Below are 22,869 nucleotides of genomic sequence, written 5' to 3'. Positions count from 1 at the left end.
TTTGCCTACCCTTAAAAATCACAGATACTTTTTCGAATTATCTCTCTCAGCATTTGTGCATTTCCATTTTGGATGTCCAAATTTTTTTTCAGATCCAAAACTCTCGCTCCCATTTTTCTCGTAAACAAAACATACATGAGTCATAACAAAAAGACAATTTTACTCAAAAAAATTTTAAAACTATAATATATGTTAGAGAATGCACTAAGAATGAACTCCAAAGTTTTTTTATCCATGTTTGGGAAATTCCACTAGTACAACTCCTAATAATAAGCTTGGTGGAATTTTATAGGAAAGGGACTTCTAACTGATCCTAACATGCTTTAAATGTGGTGGACATGCATGCCGGAAACATGTTGAGGATGCAAGTGGCCTAATGATCAAAAACTTTCACGGAGTTGAAAAAATCATATTCTCAAGTGGTTGGATATTTACCAGAGCCAAACAAACCACTTTTTGCCTATCCTTAAAAATCACAGATACTTTTTGGAATGATCTCACTCAGAATTTGTGCATTTACATTTTGGACATTCAAATTTTTTTTTCAGATCCAAAACTCAATCTCCCATTTTGCTCGTAAAGAAAAAGATATGAGGCATAACAAAATGAAAATTTTAGTCAAAAAAATTTGAAAACTATAATAAATGTTAGTGAACGCACTAAAAATGAACTCCAAGTTTTGGTTATCCATGTTTGGGAAATTCCACTAGTACATCCCCAAATAATAAAATTGGTGGAATTTTATAGGAAATGGACTTCTAACTGATCCTAACATGCTGTAAATGTGGTTGACATGTATGCCGGTAACATGTTGAGGATGCAAGTGGCCTAATGATCCAAAAATTTGAAAGAGTAGAAAAAATCAAATTCTCAAGCGGTTGGATATTTCCCAGAGCCAAACAACCCACTTTCTTGCCTACCATTAAAAATCACAGATACTTTTTGGATTATATCTCTCAGCATTTGTGCATTTCCATTTTGGATGTTCAATTTTTTTTTTCAGATCCAAAACTCACTCTCCCATTTTTCTCGTAAACAAAAAAGATATTAGCCATAACAAAATGAAAATTTTATGCAAAAAAATTTGAAAACTATAATAAATGTGAGTGAATGCACTAAGAATGAACACCAAGGTTTTGTTATCCATGTTTGCGTAATTCCTCTAGTACAACCTCTAATAATAAGCTTGGTGGAATTTTATAGGAAAGGGACTTCTAATTGATTCTAACATGCTTTAAATGTGGTGGACATACATGCCGGAAACATGTTGAGGATGCAAGTGGCCTAATGATCCAAAATTTTCAAGGAGTAGAACAAATCATATTCTCAAGTAGTCGGATATTTACCAGAGCCAAACAACCCACTTTTTGCCTATCCTTAAAAATCACAGATACTTTTTCGAATTATCTCTCTCTGCATTTGTGCATTTCCATTTTGGATGTCCAAATTTTTTTTCACATCCAAAACTCTCGCACCCATTTTTCTCGTAAACAAAAAATACATGAGGTATAACAAAAAGAAAATTTTCCTCAAAAAAATTGTAAAACTATAATATATGTTAGAGAATGCACTAAGAATGAACTCCAATGTTTTTTTATCCATGTTTGGGAAATTCCACTAGTACAACTCCTAATAATAAGCTTGGTGGAATTTTATAGGAAAGGGACTTCTAACTGATCCTAACATGCTTTAAATGTGGTGGACATGCATGCCAGAAACATGTTGAGGATGCAAGTGGCCTAATGATCCAAAACTTTCACGGAGAAGAAAAAATCAAATTCTCAAGTGGTTGGATATTTACCAGAGCCAAACAACCCACTTTTTGCCTATCCATAAAAATCACAGATACTTTTTGGAATTATATCTCTCAGCATTTGTGCATTCACATTTTGGATGTTCAAATTTTTTTTCAGATCCAAAACTCCCTCTCCCATTTTTCTCGTAAACAAAATAGATATGAGGCATAACCAAATGAAAATTTTACTCAAAAAAATTTGAAAACTATAATATATGTTAGAGAATGCACTAAAAATGAACTCCAAGGTTATTTTTATCCATGTTTGGGAAATTCCACTAGTACAACTCCTCATAATAAGCTTGGTGGAATTTTATAGGAAAGGGACTTCTAACTGATCCTAACATGCTTTAAATGTGGTGGACATGCATGCCGGAAACATGTTGAGGATGCAAGTGGCCTAATGATCCAAAATTTTCAAGGAGAAGAAAAAATCAAATTCTCAAGTGGTTGGATATTTAGCGGAGCCAAACAACCCACTTTTTGCCTATCCATAAAAATCACAGATACGTTTTGGAATTATATCTCTCAGCATTTGTGCATTTCCATTTTGGATGTTCAAATTTTTTTTCAGATCCAAAACTCACTCTCCCATTTTTCTCGTAAACAAAATAGATATGAGGCATAACCAAATGAAAATTTTACTCAAAAAAATTTGAAAACTATAATATATGTTAGAGAATGCACAAAAAATGAACTCCAAGGTTTTTTTTATCCATGTTTGAGAAATTCCATTAGTACAACTCCTAATAATAAGCTTGGTGGAATTTTATAGGAAAGGGACTTCTAACTGATCCTAACATGCTTTAAATGTGGTGGACATGCATGCCGGAAACATGTTGAGGATGCAAGTGGCCTAATGATCCAAAACTTTCACGGAGTAGAACAAATCATATTCTCAAGTAGTCGGATATTTACCAGAGCCAAACAACCCACTTTTTGCCTATCTTTAAAAATCACAGATACTTTTTCGAATTATCTCTCTCAGCATTTGTGCATTTCCATTTTGGATGTCCAATTTTTTTTCAGATCCAAAACTCTCGCTCCCATTTTTCTCGTAAACAAAAAATACATGAGTCATAACAAAAAGACAATTTTACTCAAAAAAATTTTAAAAATATAATATATGTTAGAGAATGCACTAAGAATGAACTCCAATGTTTTTTTATCCATGTTTGGGAAATTGCACTAGTACAACTCCTAATAATAAGCTTGGTGGAAATTTATAGGAAAGGGACTTCTAACTGATCCTAACATGCTTTAAATGTGGTGGACATGCATGCCGGAAACATGTTGAGGATGCAAGTGGCCTAATGATCCAAAACTTTCACGGAGTAAAAAAAGTCATATTCTCAAGTGGTTGGATATTTACCAGAGCCAAACAAACCACTTTTTGCCTATCCTTAAATATCACAGATACTTTTTGGAATGATCTCACTCAGAATTTGTGCATTTACATTTTGGACATTCAAATTTTTTTTTCAGATCCAAAACTCAATCTCCCATTTTGCTCGTAAAGAAAAAGATATGAGGCATAACAAAATGAAAAATTTAGTCAAAAAAATTTGAAAACTATAATAAATGTAAGTGAACGCACTAAAAATGAACTCCAAGTTTTTGTTATCCATGTTTGGGAAATTCCACTAGTACATCCCCAAATAATAAGCTTGGTGGAATTTTATAGGAAATGGACTTCTAACTGATCCTAACATGCTTTAAATGTGGTTGACATGTATGCCGGTAACATGTTGAGGATGCAAGTGTCCTAATGATCCAAAAATTTGAAAGAGTAGAAAAAATCAAATTTTCAAGCGGTTGGATATTTACTAGAGCCAAACAACCCACTTTTTTGCCTATCATTAAAAATCACAGAAACTTTTTGGAATTATATCTCTCAGCATTTGTGCATTTCCATTTTGGATGTTCAATTTTTTTTTTCAGATCCAAAACTCACTCTCCCATTTTTCTCGTAAACAAAAAAGATATTAGCCATAACAAAATGAAAATTTTATGCAAAAAATTTGAAAACTATAATAAATGTAAGTGAACGCACTAAGAATGAACACCAAGGTTTTGTTATCCATGTTTGCGTAATTCCTCTAGTACAACCTCAAATAATAAGCTTGGTGGAATTTTATAGGAAAGGGACTTCTAATTGATTCTAACATGCTTTAAATGTGGTGGACATACATGCCGGAAATTGAGGATGGAAGTGGCTTAATGATCCAAAATTTTCAAGGAGTAGAACAAATCATATTCTCAAGTAGTCGGATATTTACCAGAGCCAAACAACCCACTTTTTGCCTATCCTTAAAAATCACAGATACTTTTTCGAATTATCTCTCTCAGCATTTGTGCATTTCCATTTTGGATGTCCAAATTTTTTTTCAGATCCAAAACTCTCGCTCTCATTTTTCTCGTAAACAAAAAATACATGAGTCATAAAAAAAAGATAATTTTACTCAAACAAAAATTTAAAACTATAATATATGTTAGAGAATGCACTAAGAATGAACTCCAATGTTTTTTTATCCATGTTTGGGAAATTCCACTAGTACAACTCCTAATAATAAGCTTGGTTGAATTTTATAGGAAAGGGACTTCTAACTGATCCTAACATGCTTTAAATGTGGTTGACATGTATGCCGGTAACATGTTGAGGATGCAAGTGTCCTAATGAACCAAAACTTTCACGGAGTAGAAAAAATCAAATTCTCAAGTGGTTGGATATTTACCGGAGCCAAACAAACCACTTTTTGCCTATCCTTAAAAATCACAGATACGTTTTGGAATTATATCTCTCAGCATTTGTGCATTTCCATTTTGGATGTTCAAATTTTTTTTCAGATCCAAAACTCACTCTCCCATTTTTCTCGTAAACAAAAAATACATGAGGCATAACAAAAAGAAAATTTTACTCAAAAAATTTTTCGAACTATAATATATGTTAGAGAATGCACTAAGAATGAACTCCAATGTTTTTTCATCCATGTTTGGGAAATTCCACTAGTACAACTCCTAATAATAAGCTTGGTGGAATTTTAAAAGAAAGCGACTTCTAACTGATCCTAACATGCTTTAAATGTGGTTGACATGTATGCCGGTAACATGTTGAGGATGCAAGTGGCCTAATGAGCCAAAACTTTGAAAGAGTAGAAAAAATCAAATTCTCAAGCGGTAGGATATTTACCAGAGCCAAACAACCCACTTTTTTGCCTATCATTAAAAATCACAGATACTTTTTGGAATTATATCTCTCAGCATTTGTGCATTTCCATTTTGGATGTTCAATTTTTTTTTTCAGATCCAAAACTCACTCTCCCATTTTTCTCGTAAACAAAAAAGATATTAGCCATAACAAAATGAAAATTTTATGCAAAAAAATTTGAAAACTATAATTAATGTGAGTGAACGCACTAAGAATGAACACCAAGGTTTTGTTATCCATGTTTGCGTAATTCCTCTAGTGCAACCTCTAATAATAAGCTTGGTTGAATTTTATAGGAAAGGGACTTCTAATTGATTCTAACATGCTTTAAATGTGGTGGACATACATGCCGGAAACATGTTGAGGATGCAAGTGGCCTAATGATCCAAAATTTTCAAGGAGTAGAACAAATCATATTCTCAAGTAGTCGGATATTTACCAGAGCCAAACAACCCACTTTTTGCCTACCCTTAAAAATCACAGATACTTTTTCGAATTATCTCTCTCAGCATTTGTGCATTTCCATTTTGGATGTCCAAATTTTTTTTCAGATCCAAAACTCTCGCTCCCATTTTTCTCGTAAACAAAACATACATGAGTCATAACAAAAAGACAATTTTACTCAAAAAAATTTTAAAATTATAATATATGTTAGAGAATGCACTAAGAATGAACTCCAATGTTTTTTTATCCATGTTTGGGAAATTCCACTAGTACAACTCCTAATAATAAGCTTGGTGGAATTTTATAGGAAAGGGACTTCTAACTGATCCTAACATGCTTTAAATGTGGTTGACATGTATGCCGGTAACATGTTGAGGATGCAAGTGTCCTAATGAACCAAAACTTTCACGGAGTAGAAAAAATCAAATTCTCAAGTGGTTCGATATTTACCGGAGCCAAACAAACCACTTTTTGCCTATCCTTAAAAATCACAGATACTTTTTGGAATGATCTCACTCAGAATTTGTGCATTTACATTTTGGACATTCAAATTTTTTTTTCAGATCCAAAACTCAATCTCCCATTGTGCTCGTATAGAAAAAGATATGAGGCATAACAAAATGAAAATTTTAGTCAAAAAAATTTGAAAACTATAATAAATGTAAGTGAACGTATTAAAAATGAACTCCAAGTTTTTGTTATCCATGTTTGGGAAATTCCACTAGTACATCCCCAAATAATAAGCTTGGTGGAATTTTATAGGAAATGGACTTCTAACTGACCCTAACATGCTTTAAATGTGGTTGACATGTATGCCGGTAACATGTTCAGGATGCAAGTGTCCTAATGATCCAAAAATTTGAAAGAGTAGAAAAAATCAAATTTTCAAGCGGTTGGATATTTACCTGAGCCAAACAACCCACTTTTTTGCCTATCATTAAAAATCACAGAAACTTTTTGGAATTATATCTCTCAGCATTTGTGCATTTCCAATTGGGATGTTCAATTTTTTTTTTCAGATCCAAAACTCACTCTCCCATTTTTCTCGTAAACAAAAAAGATATTAGCCATAACAAAATTAAACTTTTATGCAAAAAATTTGAAAACTATAATAAATGTAAGTGAACGCACTAAGAATGAACACCAAGGTTTTGTTATCCATGTTTGCGTAATTCCTCTAGTACAACCTCAAATAATAAGCTTGGTGGAATTTTATAGGAAAGGGACTTCTAATTGATTCTAACATACTTTAAATGTGATGGACATACATGCCGGAAACATGTTGAGGATGGAAGTGGCCTAATGATCCAAAATTTTCAAGGAGTAGAACAAATCATATTCTCAAGTAGTCGGATATTTACCAGAGCCAAACAACCCACTTTTTGCCTATCCTTAAAAATCACAGATACTTTTTCGAATTATCTCTCTCAGTATTTGTGCATTTCCATTTTGGATGTCCAAATTTTTTTTCATATCCAAAACTCTCGCTCCCATTTTTCTCGTAAACAAAAAATACATGAGGCATAACAAAAAGAAAATTTTACTCAAAAAATTTTTCGAACTATAATATATGTTAGAGAATGCACTAAGAATGAACTCCAATGTTTTTTTATCCATTTTGGGAAATTCCACTAGTACAACTCCTAATAATAAGCTTGGTGGAATTTTAAAAGAAAGCGACTTCTAACTGATCCTAACATGCTTTAAATGTGGTTGACATGTATGCCGGTAACATGTTGAGGATGCAAGTGGCCTAATGAGCCAAAACTTTGAAAGAGTAGAAAAAATCAAATTCTCAAGCGGTAGGATATTTACCAGAGCCAAACAACCCACTTTTTTGCCTATCATTAAAAATCACAGATACTTTTTGGAATTATATCTCTCAGCATTTGTGCATTTCCATTTTGGATGTTCAATTTTTTTTTTCAGATCCAAAACTCACTCTCCCATTTTTCTCGTAAACAAAAAAGATATTAGCCATAACAAAATGAAAATTTTATGCAAAAAAATTTGAAAACTATAATTAATGTGAGTGAACGCACTAAGAATGAACACCAAGGTTTTGTTATCCATGTTTGCGTAATTCCTCTAGTACAACCTCTAATAATAAGCTTGGTGGAATTTTATAGGAAAAGGACTTCTAATTGATTCTAACGTGCTTTAAATGTGGTGGACATACATGCCGGAAACATGTTGAGGATGCAAGTGGCCTAATGATCCAAAATTTTCAAGGAGAAGAAAAATCAAATTCTCAAGTGGTCGGATAGTTACCGGAGCCAAACAACCCACTTTTTTTGCCTATCCTTAAAAATCACAGATACTTTTTCGAATAATCTCTCTCAGCATTTGTCCATTTCCATTTTGGACGTCCAAATTTTTTTTCAGATCCAAAACTCTCACTCCGATTTTTCTCGTAAACAAAAAATACATGAGCCATAACAAAAAGAAAATTTTACTCAAAAAAATTTTCAACCTATAATATATGTTAGAGAATGCACTAAGAATGAACTCCAATGTTTTTTTATCCATGTTTGGGAAATTCCACTAGTACAACTCCTAATAATAAGCTTGGTGGGATTTTATAGGAAAGGGACTTCTAACTGATCCTAACATGCCATAAATGTGGTGGACATGCATGCCGGAAACATGTTGAGGATGCAAGTGGCCTAATGATCCAAAACTTTCACGGAGTAGAAAAAATCATATTCTCAAGTGGTTAGATATTTACCAGAGCCAAACAAACCACTTTTTGCCTATCCTTAAAAATCACAGATACTTTTTGGAATGATCTCACTCAGAATTTGTGGATTTACATTTTGGATATTCAAATTTTTTTTTCAGATCCAAAACTCAATCTCCCATTTTGCTCGTATACAAAAAGATATGAGGCATAACAAAATGAAAATTTTAGTCAAAAAAATTTGAAAACTATAATAAATGTAAGTGAACGCACTAAAAATGAACTCCAAGTTTTTGTTATCCATGTTTGGGAAATTCCACTAGTACATCCCCAAATAATAAACTTGGTGGAATTTTATAGGAAATGGACTTCTAACTGATCCTAACATGCTTTAAATGTGGTTGACATGTATGCCGGTAACATGTTCAGGATGCAAGTGTCCTAATGATCCAAAAATTTGAAAGAGTAGAAAAAATCAAATTTTCAAGCGGTTGGATATTTACCAGAGCCAAACAACCCACTTTTTTGCCTATCATTAAAAATCACAGAAACTTTTTGGAATTATATCTCTCAGCATTTGTGCATTTCCATTTTGGATGTTCAATTTTTTTTTTCACATCCAAAACTCACTCTCCCATTTTTCTCGTAAACAAAAAAGATATTAGCCATAACAAAATGAAAATTTTATGCAAAAAAATTGTAAACTATAATAAATGCAAGTGAACGCACTAAGAATGAACACCAAGGTTTTGTTATCCATGTTTGCGTAATTCCTCTAGTACAACCTCAAATAATAAGCTTGGTGGAATTTTATAGGAAAGGGACTTCTAATTGATTCTAACATGCTTTAAATGTGGTGGGCATACATGCCGGAAACATGTTGAGGATGGAAGTGGCCTAATGATCCAAAATTTTCAAGGAGTAGAACAAATCATATTCTCAAGTAGTCGGATATTTACCAGAGCCAAACAACCCACTTTTTGCCTACCCTTAAAAATCACAGATACTTTTTCGAATTATCTCTCTCAGCATTTGTGCATTTCCATTTTGGATGTCCAAATTTTTTTTCAGATCCAAAACTCTCGCTCCCATTTTTCTCGTAAACAAAAAATACATGAGTCAGAACAAAAAGACAATTTTACTCAAAAAAATTTTAAAACTATAATATATGTTAGAGAATGCACTAAGAATGAACTCCAATGTTTTTTATCCATGTTTGGGAAATTCCACTAGTACAACTCCTAATAATAAGCTTGGTGGAATTTTATAGGAAAGGGACTTCTAACTGATCCTAACATGCTTTAAATGTGGTGGACATGGATGCCGGAAACATGTTGAGGATGCAAGTGGCCTAATGATCCAAAAATTTCAAGGAGAAGAAAAAATCAAATTCTCAAGTGGTTGGATATTTACCGGAGCCAAACAACCCACTTTTTGCCTATCCATAAAAATCACAGATACGTTTTGGAATTATCTCTCTCAACATTTGTGCATTTCCATTTTGGACGTCCAAATTTTTTTTCAGATCCAAAACTCACTCTCCCATTTTTCTCGTAAACAAAAAATACATGAGGCATAAGAAAAAGAAAATTTTACTCAAAAAAATTTTCGAACTATAATATATGTTAGAGAATGCACTAAAAATGAACTCCAATGTTTTTTTATCCATGTTTGGGAAATTCCACTAGTACAACTCCTAATAATAAGTTTGGTGGAATTTTAAAAGAAAGCGACTTCTAACTGATCCTAACATGCTTTAAATGTGGATGACATGTATGCCGGTAACCTGTTGAGGATGCAAGTGTCCTAATGAACCAAAACTTTCACGGAGTAGAAAAAATCAAATTCTCAAGTGGTTGGATATTTACAGGAGCCAAACAAACCACTTTTTGCCTATCCTTAAAAATCACAGAAACTATTTGGAATTATATCTCTCAGCATTTGTGCATTTCCATTTGGGACGTTCAATTTTTTTTTCAGATCCAAAACTCAATCTCCCATTTTGCTCGTAACCAAAAAGATATGAGGCATAACAAAATGAAAATTTTAGTCAAAAAAATTTGAAAACTATAATAAATGTAAGTGAACGCACTAAAAATGAACTCCAAGTTTTTGTTATCTATGTTTGGGAAATTCCACTAGTACATCCGCTAATAATAACCTTGGTGGAATTTTATAGGAAATGGACTTCTAACTGATCCTAACATGCTTTAAATGTGGTTGACATGTATGCCGGTAACATGTTGAGGATGCAAGTGGCCTAATGATCCAAAACTTTCATGGAGTAGAACAAATCATATTCTCAAGTAGTCGGATATTTACCAGAGCCAAACAACCCACTTTTTGCCTATCTTTAAAAATCACAGATACTTTTTCGAATTATCTCTCTCAGCATTTGTGCATTTCCATTTTGGATGTCCAAATTTTTTTTCAAATCCAAAACTCTCGCTCCCATTTTTCTCGTAAACAAAAAATACATGAGTCATAACAAAAAGACAATTTTACTCAAAAAAATTTTAAAACTATAATATATGTTAGAGAATGCACTAAGAATGAACTCCAATATTTTTTTATCCATGTTTGGGAAATTGCACTAGTACAACTCCTAATAATAAGCTTGGTGGAAATTTATAGGAAAGGGACTTCTAACTGATCCTAACATGCTTTAAATGTGGTGGACATGCATGCCGGAAACATGTTGAGGATGCAAGTGGCCTAATGATCCAAAACTTTCACGGAGTAAAAAAAATCATATTCTCAAGTGGTTGGATATTTACTAGAGCCAAACAAACCACTTTTTGCCTATCCTTAAAAATCACAGATACTTTTTGGAATGATCTCACTCAGAATTTGCGCATTTACATTTTGGACATTCAAATTTTTTTTTCAGATCCAAAACTCAATCTCCCATTTTGCTCGTATACAAAAAGATATGAGGCATAACAAAATGAAAAATTTAGTCAAAAAAATTTGAAAACTATAATAAATGTAAGTGAACGCACTAAAAATGAACTCCAAGTTTTTGTTATCCATGTTTGGGAAATTCCACTAGTACATCCCCAAATAATAAGCTTGGTGGAATTTTATAGGAAATGGACTTCTAACTGATCCTAACATGCTTTAAATGTGGTTGACATGTATGCCGGTAACATGTTGAGGATGCAAGTGTCCTAATGATCCAAAAATTTGAAAGAGTAGAAAAAATCAAATTTTCAAGCGGTTGGATATTTACCTGAGCCAAACAACCCACTTTTTTGCCTATCATTAAAAATCACAGAAACTTTTTGGAATTATATCTCTCAGCATTTGTGCATTTCCAATTGGGATGTTCAATTTTTTTTTTCAGATCCAAAACTCACTCTCCCATTTTGCTCGTAAACAAAAAAGATATTAGCCATAACAAAATGAAACTTTTATGCAAAAAATTTGAAAACTATAATAAATGTAAGTGAACGCACTAAGAATGAACACCAAGGTTTTGTTATCCATGTTTGCGTAATTCCTCTAGTACAACCTCAAATAATAAGCTTGGTGAAATTTTATAGGAAAGGGACTTCTAATTGATTCTAACATACTTTAAATGTGATGGACATACATGCCGGAAACATGTTGAGGATGGAAGTGGCCTAATGATCCAAAATTTTCAAGGAGTAGAACAAATCATATTCTCAAGTAGTCGGATATTTACCAGAGCCAAACAACCCACTTTTTGCCTATCCTTAAAAATCACAGATACTTTTTCGAATTATCTCTCTCAGCATTTGTGCATTTCCATTTTGGATGTCCAAATTTTTTTTCATATCCAAAACTCTCGCTCCCATTTTTCTCGTAAACAAAAAATACATGAGGCATAACAAAAAGAAAATTTTACTCAAAAAATTTTTCGAACTATAATATATGTTAGAGAATGCACTAAGAATGAACTCCAATGTTTTTTTATCCATTTTGGGAAATTCCACTAGTACAACTCCTAATAATAAGCTTGGTGGAATTTTAAAAGAAAGCGACTTCTAACTGATCCTAACATGCTTTAAATGTGGTTGACATGTATGCCGGTAACATGTTGAGGATGCAAGTGGCCTAATGAGCCAAAACTTTGAAAGAGTAGAAAAAATCAAATTCTCAAGCGGTAGGATATTTACCAGAGCCAAACAACCCACTTTTTTTGCCTATCATTAAAAATCACAGATACTTTTTGGAATTATATCTCTCAGCATTTGTGCATTTCCATTTTGGATGTTCAATTTTTTTTTTCAGATCCAAAACTCACTCTCCCATTTTTCTCGTAAACAAAAAAGATATTAGCCATAACAAAATGAAAATTTTATGCCAAAAAATTTGAAAACTATAATTAATGTGAGTGAACGCACTAAGAATGAACACCAAGGTTTTGTTATCCATGTTTGCGTAATTCCTCTAGTACAACCTCTAATAATAAGCTTGGTGGAATTTTATAGGAAAAGAACTTCTAATTGATTCTAACATGCTTTAAATGTGGTGGACATACATGCCGGAAACATGTTGAGGATGCAAGTGGCCTAATGATCCAAAATTTTCAAGGAGAAGAAAAATCAAATTCTCAAGTGGTCGGATAGTTACCGGAGCCAAACAACCCGCTTTTTTTGCCTATCCTTAAAAATCACAGATACTTTTTCGAATAATCTCTCTCAGCATTTGTGCATTTCCATTTTGGACGTCCAAATTTTTTTTCAGATCCAAAACTCTCGCTCCGATTTTTCTCGTAAACAAAAAATACATGAGGCATAACAAAAAGAAAATTTTACTCAAAAAAATTTTCAACCTATAATATATGTTAGAGAATGCACTAAGAATGAACTCCAATGTTTTTTTATCCATGTTTGGGAAATTCCACTAGTACAACTCCTAATAATAAGCTTGGTGGGATTTTATAGGAAAGGGACTTCTAACTGATCCTAACATGCCTTAAATGTGGTGGACATGCATGCCGGAAACATGTTGAGGATGCAAGTGGCCTAATGATCCAAAACTTTCACGGAGTAGAAAAAATCATATTCTCAAGTGGTTAGATATTTACCAGAGCCAAACAAACCACTTTTTGCCTATCCTTAAAAATCACAGATACTTTTTGGAATGATCTCACACAGAATTTGTGGATTTACATTTTGGATATTCAAATTTTTTTTTCAGATCCAAAACTCAATCTCCTATTTTGCTCGTATACAAAAAGATATGAGGCATAACAAAATGAAAATTTTAGTCAAAAAAATTTGAAAACTATAATAAATGTAAGTGAACGCACTAAAAATGAACTCCAAGTTTTTGTTATCCATGTTTGGGAAATTCCACTAGTACATCCCCAAATAATAAGCTTGGTGGAATTTTATAGGAAATGGACTTCTAACTGATCCTAACATGCTTTAAATGTGGTTGACATGTATGCCGGTAACATGTTGAGGATGCAAGTGTCCTAATGATCCAAAAATTTGAAAGAGTAGAAAAAATCAAATTTTCAAGCGGTTGGATATTTACCAGAGCCAAACAACCCACTTTTTTGCCTATCATTAAAAATCACAGAAACTTTTTGGAATTATATCTCTCAGCATTTGTGCATTTCCATTTTGGATGTTCAATTTTTTTTTTCAGATCCAAAACTCACTCTCCCATTTTTCTCGTAAACAAAAAAGATATTAGCCATAACAAAATGAAAATTTTATGCAAAAAAATTGTAAACTATAATAAATGTAAGTGAACGCACTAAGAATGAACACCAAGGTTTTGTTATCCATGTTTGCGTAATTCCTCTAGTACAACCTCAAATAATAAGCTGGGTGGAATTTTATAGGAAAGGTACTTCTAATTGATTCTAACATGCTTTAAATGTGGTGGACATACATGCCGGAAACATGTTGAGGATGCAAGTGGCCTAATGATCCAAAATTTTCAAGGAGTAGAACAAATCATATTCTCAAGTAGTCGGATATTTACCAGAGCCAAACAACCCACTTTTTGCCTACCCTTAAAAATCACAGATACTTTTTCGAATTATCTCTCTCAGCATTTGTGCATTTCCATTTTGGATGTCCAAATTTTTTTTCAGATCCAAAACTCTCGCTCCCATTTTTCTCGTAAACAAAAAATACATGAGTCAGAACAAAAAGACAATTTTACTCAAAAAAATTTTAAAACTATAATATATGTTAGAGAATGCACTAAGAATGAACTCCAATGTTTTTTATCCATGTTTGGGAAATTCCACTAGTACAACTCCTAATAATAAGCTTGGTGGAATTTTATAGGAAAGGGACTTCTAACTGATCCTAACATGCTTTAAATGTGGTGGACATGGATGCCGGAAACATGTTGAGGATGCAAGTGGCCTAATGATCCAAAAATTTCAAGGAGAAGAAAAAATCAAATTCTCAAGTGGTTGGATATTTACCGGAGCCAAACAACCCACTTTTTGCCTATCCATAAAAATCACAGATACGTTTTGGAATTATCTCTCTCAACATTTGTGCATTTCCATTTTGGACGTCCAAATTTTTTTTCAGATCCAAAACTCACTCTCCCATTTTTATCGTAAACAAAAAATACATGAGGCATAACAAAAAGAAAATTTTACTCAAAAAAATTTTCGAACTATAATATATGTTAGAGAATGCACTAAAAATGAACTCCAATGTTTTTTTATCCATGTTTGGGAAATTCCACTAGTACAACTCCTAATAATAAGTTTGGTGGAATTTTAAAAGAAAGCGACTTCTAACTGATCCTAACATGCTTTAAATGTGGATGACATGTATGCCGGTAACCTGTTGAGGATGCAAGTGTCCTAATGAACCAAAACTTTCACGGAGTAGAAAAAATCAAATTCTCAAGTGGTTGGATATTTACCGGAGCCAAACAAACCACTTTTTGCCTATCCTTAAAAATCACAGAAACTTTTTGGAATTATATCTCTCAGCATTTGTGCATTTCCATTTGGGATGTTCAATTTTTTTTTCAGATCCAAAACTCAATCTCCCATTTTGCTCGTAAAGAAAAAGATATGAGGCATAACAAAATGAAAATTTTAGTCAAAAAAATTTGAAAACTATAATAAATGTAAGTGAACGCACTAAAAATGAACTCCAAGTTTTTGTTGTCTATGTTTGGGAAATTCCACTAGTACATCCGCTAATAATAACCTTGGTGGAATTTTATAGGAAATGGACTTCTAACTGATCCTAACATGCTTTAAATGTGGTTGACATGTATGCCGGTAACATGTTGAGGATGCAAGTGGCCTAATGATCCAAAACTTTCACGGAGTAGAACAAATCATATTCTCAAGTAGTCGGATATTTACCAGAGCCAAACAACCCACTTTTTGCCTATCTTTAAAAATCACAGATACTTTTTCGAATTATCTCTCTCAGCATTTGTGCATTTCCATTTTGGATGTCCAAATTTTTTTTCAGATCCAAAACTCTCGCTCCCATTTTTCTCGTAAACAAAAAATACATGAGTCATAACAAAAAGACAATTTTACTCAAAAAAATTTTAAAACTATAATATATGTTAGAGAATGCACTAAGAATGAACTCCAATGTTTTTTTATCCATGTTTGGGAAATTGCACTAGTACAACTCCTAATAATAAGCTTGGTGGAAATTTATAGGAAAGGGACTTCTAACTGATCCTAACATGCTTTAAATGTGGTGGACATGCATGCCGGAAACATGTTGAGGATGCAAGTGGCCTAATGATCCAAAACTTTCACGGAGTAAAAAAAATCATATTCTCAAGTGGTTGGATAATTTACCAGAGCCAAACAAACCACTTTTTGCCTATCCTTAAAAATCACAGATACTTTTTGGAATGATCTCACTCAGAATTTCCGCATTTACATTTTGGACATTCAAATTTTTTTTTCAGATCCAAAACTCAATCTCCCATTTTGCTCGTATACAAAAAGATATGAGGCATAACAAAATGAAAAATTTAGTCAAAAAAATTTGAAAACTATAATAAATGTAAGTGAACGCACTAAAAATGAACTCCAAGTTTTTGTTATCCATGTTTGGGAAATTCCACTAGTACATCCCCAAATAATAAGCTTGGTGGAATTTTATAGGAAATGGACTTCTAACTGATCCTAACATGCTTTAAATGTGGTTGACATGTATGCCGGTAACATGTTGAGGATGCAAGTGTCCTAATGATCCAAAAATTTGAAAGAGTAGAAAAAATCAAATTTTCAAGCGGTTGGATATTTACCAGAGCCAAACAACCCACTTTTTTGCCTATCATTAAAAATCACAGAAAATTTTTGGAATTATATCTCTCAGCATTTGTGCATTTCCATTTTGGATGTTCAATTTTTTTTTTCAGATCCAAAACTCACTCTCCCATTTTTCTCGTAAACAAAAAAGATATTAGCCATAACAAAATGAAAATTTTATGCAAAAAAATTGTAAACTATAATAAATGTAAGTGAACGTACTAAGAATGAACACCAAGGTTTTGTTATCCATGTTTGCGTAATTCCTCTAGTACAACCTCAAATAATAAGCTTGGTGGAATTTTATAGGAAAGGGACTTCTAATTGATTCTAACATGCTTTAAATGTGGTGGACATACATGCCGGAAACATGTTGAGGATGGAAGTGGCCTAATGATCCAAAATTTTCAAGGAGTAGAACAAATCATATTCTCAAGTAGTCGGATATTTACCAGAGCCAAACAACCCACTTTTTGCCTACCCTTAAAAATCACAGATACTTTTTCGAATTATCTCTCTCAGCATTTGTGCATTTCCATTTTGGATGTCCAAATTTTTTTTCAGATCCAAAACTCTCGCTCCCATTTTTCTCGTAAACAAAACATACATGAGTCATAACAAAAAGAAAATTTTACTCAAAAAAAATTTAAAACTATAATATATGTTAGAGAATGCACAAAAAATGAACTCCAAGGTTTTTTTTATCCATGTTTGAGAAATTCCATTAGTACAACTCCTAATAATAAGCTTGGTGGAATTTTATAGGAAAGGGACTTCTAACTGATCCTAACATGCTTTAAATGTGGTGGACATGCATGCCGGAAACATGTTGAGGATGCAAGTGGCCTAATGATCCAAAACTTTCACGGAGTAGAACAAATCATATTCTCAAGTAGTCGGATATTTACCAGAGCCAAACAACCCACTTTTTGCCTATCTTTAAAAATCACAGATACTTTTTCGAATTATCTCTCTCAGCATTTGTGCATTTCCATTTTGGATGTCCAAATTTTTTTTCAGATCCAAAACTCTCGCTCCCATTTTTCTCGTAAACAAAAAATACATGAGTCATAACAAAAAGACAATTTTACTCAAAAAAATTTTAAAACTATAATATATGTTAGAGAATGCACTAAGAATGAACTCCAATGTTTTTTTATCCATGTTTGGGAAATTGCACTAGTTCAACTCCTAATAATAAGCTTGGTGGAAATTTATAGGAAAGGGACTTCTAACTGATCCTAACATGCTTTAAATGTGGTGGACATGCATGCTGGAAACATGTTGAGGATGCAAGTGGCCTAATGATCCAAAACTTTCAGGGAGTAAAAAAAATCATATTCTCAAGTGGTTGGATATTTACCAGAGCCAAACAAACCACTTTTTGCCTATCCTTAAAAATCACAGATACTTTTTGGAATGATCTCACTCTGAATTTGTGCATTTACATTTTGGACATTCAAATTTTTTTTTCAGATCCAAAACTCAATCTCCCATTTTGCTCGTAAAGAAAAAGATATGAGGCATAACAAAATGAAAAATTTAGTCAAAAAAATTTGAAAACTATAATAAATGTAAGTGAACGCACTAAAAATGAACTCCAAGTTTTTGTTATCCATGTTTGGGAAATTCCACTAGTACATCCCCAAATAATAAGCTTGGTGGAATTTTATAGGAAATGGACTTCTAACTGATCCTAACATGCTTTAAATGTGGTTGACATGTATGCCGGTAACATGTTGAGGATGCAAGTGTCCTAATGATCCAAAAATTTGAAAGAGTAGAAAAAATCAAATTTTCAAGCGGTTGGATATTTACCAGAGCCAAACAACCCACTTTTTTGCCTATCATTAAAAATCACAGAAACTTTTTGGAATTATATCTCTCAGCATTTGTGCATTTCCATTTTGGATGTTCAATTTTTTTTTTCAGATCCAAAACTCACTCTCCCATTTTTCTCGTAAACAAAAAAGATATTAGCCATAACAAAAAGAAAATTTTATGCAAAAAAATTGTAAACTATAATAAATGTAAGTGAACGTACTAAGAATGAACACCAAGGTTTTGTTATCCATGTTTGCGTAATTCCTCTAGTACAACCTCAAATAATAAGCTTGGTGGAATTTTATAGGAAAGGGACTTCTAATTGATCCTAACATGCTTTAAATGTGGTGGACATGCATGCCGGAAACATGTTGAGGATGCAAGTGGCCTAATGATCCAAAATTTTCAAAGGAGTAGAACAAATCATATTCTCAAGTAGTCGGATATTTACCAGAGCCAAACAACCCACTTTTTGCCTATCTTTAAAAATCACAGATACTTTTTCGAATTATCTCTCTCAGCATTTGTGCATTTCCATTTTGGATGTCCAAATTTTTTTTCAGATCCAAAACTCTCGCTCCCATTTTTCTCGTAAACAAAAAATACATGAGTCATAACAAAAAGACAATTTTACTCAAAAAAATTTTAAAACTATAATATATGTTAGAGAATGCACTAAGAATGAACTCCAATGTTTTTTTATCCATGTTTGGGAAATTGCACTAGTTCAACTCCTAATAATAAGCTTGGTGGAAATTTATAGGAAAGGGACTTCTAACTGATCCTAACATGCTTTAAATGTGGTGGACATGCATGCCGGAAACATGTTGAGGATGCAAGTGGCCTAATGATCCAAAACTTTCAGGGAGTAAAAAAAATCATATTCTCAAGTGGTTGGATATTTACCAGAGCCAAACAAACCACTTTTTGCCTATCCTTAAAAATCACAGATACTTTTTGGAATGATCTCACTCTGAATTTGTGCATTTACATTTTGGACATTCAAATTTTTTTTTCAGATCCAAAACTCAATCTCCCATTTTGCTCGTAAAGAAAAAGATATGAGGCATAACAAAATGAAAATTTTAGTCCAAAAAATTTGAAAACTATAATAAATGTTAGTGAACGCACTAAAAATGAACTCCAAGTTTTTGTTATCCATGTTTGGGAAATTCCACTAGTACATCCCCAAATAATAAGCTTGGTGGAATTTTATAGGAAATGGACTTCTAACTGATCCTAACATGCTTTAAATGTGGTTGACATGTATGCCGGTAACATGTTGAGGATGCAAGTGTCCTAATGATCCAAAAATTTGAAAGAGTAGAAAAAATCAAATTTTCAAGCGGTTGGATATTTACCAGAGCCAAACAACCCACTTTTTTGCCTATCATTAAAAATCACAGAAACTTTTTGGAATTATATCTCTCAGCATTTGTGCATTTCCATTTTGGATGTTCAATTTTTTTTTTCAGATCCAAAACTCACTCTCCCATTTTTCTCGTAAACAAAAAAGATATTAGCCATAACAAAATGAAAATTTTATGCAAAAAAATTGTAAACTATAATAAATGTAAGTGAACGTACTAAGAATGAACACCAAGGTTTTGTTATCCATGTTTGCGTAATTCCTCTAGTACAACCTCAAATAATAAGCTTGGTGGAATTTTATAGGAAAGGGACTTCTAATTGATTCTAACATGCTTTAAATGTGGTGGACATACATGCCGGAAACATGTTGAGGATGGAAGTGGCCTAATGATCCAAAATTTTCAAAGGAGTAGAACAAATCATATTCTCAAGTAGTCGGATATTTACCAGAGCCAAACAACCCACTTTTTGCCTACCCTTAAAAATCACAGATACTTTTTCGAATTATCTCTCTCAGCATTTGTGCATTTCCATTTTGGATGTCCAAATTTTTTTTCAGATCCAAAACTCTCGCTCCCATTTTTCTCGTAAACAAAACATACATGAGTCATAACAAAAAGACAATTTTACTCAAAAAAATTTTAAAACTATAATATATGTTAGAGAATGCACTAAGAATGAACTCCAATGTTTTTTTATCCATGTTTGGGAAATTCCACTAGTACAACTCCTAATAATAAGCTTGGTGGAATTTTATAGGAAAGGGACTTCTAACTGATCCTAACATGCTTTAAATGTGGTGGACATGCATGCCGGAAACATGTTGAGGATGCAAGTGGCCTAATGATCCAAAACTTTCACGGAGTAGAAAAAATCATATTCTCAAGTGGTTGGATATTTACCAGAGCCAAACAAACCACTTTTTGCCTATCCTTAAAAATCACAGATACTTTTTGGAATGATCTCACTCAGAATTTGTGCATTTACATTTTGGACATTCAAATTTTTTTTTCAGATCCAAAACTCAATCTCCCATTTTGCTCGTAAAGAAAAAGATATGAGGCATAACAAAATGAAAATTTTAGTCCAAAAAATTTGAAAACTATAATAAATGTTAGTGAACGCACTAAAAATGAACTCCAAGTTTTGGTTATCCATGTTTGGGAAATTCCACTAGTACATCCCCAAATAATAAAATTGGTGGAATTTTATAGGAAATGGACTTCTAACTGATCCTAACATGCTTTAAATGTGGTTGACATGTATGCCGGTAACATGTTGAGGATGCAAGTGTCCTAATGATCCAAAAATTTGAAAGAGTAGAAAAAATCAAATTTTCAAGCGGTTGGATATTTACCAGAGCCAAACAACCCACTTTTTTGCCTATCATTAAAAATCACAGAAACTTTTTGGAATTATATCTCTCAGCATTTGTGCATTTCCATTTTGGATGTTCAATTTTTTTTTTCAGATCCAAAACTCACTCTCCCATTTTTCTCGTAAACAAAAAAGATATTAGCCATAACAAAATGAAAATTTTATGCAAAAAAATTGTAAACTATAATAAATGTAAGTGAACGTACTAAGAATGAACACCAAGGTTTTGTTATCCATGTTTGCGTAATTCCTCTAGTACAACCTCAAATAATAAGCTTGGTGGAATTTTATAGGAAAGGGACTTCTAATTGATTCTAACATGCTTTAAATGTGGTGGACATACATGCCGGAAACATGTTGAGGATGGAAGTGGCCTAATGATCCAAAATTTTCAAAGGAGTAGAACAAATCATATTCTCAAGTAGTCGGATATTTACCAGAGCCAAACAACCCACTTTTTGCCTACCCTTAAAAATCACAGATACTTTTTCGAATTATCTCTCTCAGCATTTGTGCATTTCCATTTTGGATGTCCAAATTTTTTTTCAGATCCAAAACTCTCGCTCCCATTTTTCTCGTAAACAAAACATACATGAGTCATAACAAAAAGACAATTTTACTCAAAAAAATTTTAAAACTATAATATATGTTAGAGAATGCACTAAGAATGAACTCCAAAGTTTTTTTATCCATGTTTGGGAAATTCCACTAGTACAACTCCTAATAATAAGCTTGGTGGAATTTTATAGGAAAGGGACTTCTAACTGATCCTAACATGCTTTAAATGTGGTGGACATGCATGCCGGAAACATGTTGAGGATGCAAGTTGCCTAATGATCCAAAACTTTCACGGAGTAGAAAAAATCATATTCTCAAGTGGTTGGATATTTACCAGAGCCAAACAAACCACTTTTTGCCTATCCTTAAAAATCACAGATACTTTTTGGAATGATCTCACTCAGAATTTGTGCATTTACATTTTGGACATTCAAATTTTTTTTTCAGATCCAAAACTCAATCTCCCATTTTGCTCGTAAAGAAAAAGATATGAGGCATAACAAAATGAAAATTTTAGTCCAAAAAATTTGAAAACTATAATAAATGTTAGTGAACGCACTAAAAATGAACTCCAAGTTTTGGTTATCCATGTTTGGGAAATTCCACTAGTACATCCCCAAATAATAAAATTGGTGGAATTTTATAGGAAATGGACTTCTAACTGATCCTAACATGCTTTAAATGTGGTTGACATGTATGCCGGTAACATGTTGAGGATGCAAGTGTCCTAATGATCCAAAAATTTGAAAGAGTAGAAAAAATCAAATTTTCAAGCGGTTGGATATTTACCAGAGCCAAACAACCCACTTTTTTGCCTATCATTAAAAATCACAGAAACTTTTTGGAATTATATCTCTCAGCATTTGTGCATTTCCATTTTGGATGTTCAATTTTTTTTTTCAGATCCAAAACTCTCTCTCCCATTTTTCTCGTAAACAAAAAAGATATTAGCCATAACAAAATGAAAATTTTATGCAAAAAAATTGTAAACTATAATAAATGTAAGTGAACGTACTAAGAATGAACACCAAGGTTTTGTTATCCATGTTTGCGTAATTCCTCTAGTACAACCTCAAATAATAAGCTTGGTGGAATTTTATAGGAAAGGGACTTCTAATTGATTCTAACATGCTTTAAATGTGGTGGACATACATGCCGGAAACATGTTGAGGATGGAAGTGGCCTAATGATCCAAAATTTTCAAAGGAGTAGAACAAATCATATTCTCAAGTAGTCGGATATTTACCAGAGCCAAACAACCCACTTTTTGCCTACCCTTAAAAATCACAGATACTTTTTCGAATTATCTCTCTCAGCATTTGTGCATTTCCATTTTGGATGTCCAAATTTTTTTTCAGATCCAAAAC

The sequence above is a fragment of the Aristolochia californica genome, unplaced genomic scaffold (assembly GCF_029961685.1).
Source record: "Aristolochia californica isolate CCGP_79_NKW_82.1479 unplaced genomic scaffold, dmAriCali1.0.hap1 SCAF_11, whole genome shotgun sequence".
NCBI classification, from domain to species: Eukaryota; Viridiplantae; Streptophyta; class Magnoliopsida; order Piperales; family Aristolochiaceae; genus Aristolochia; species Aristolochia californica.
The sequence above is the reverse complement of the archived record's forward strand: the minus strand, read 5'-3'. Positions refer to the sequence as shown.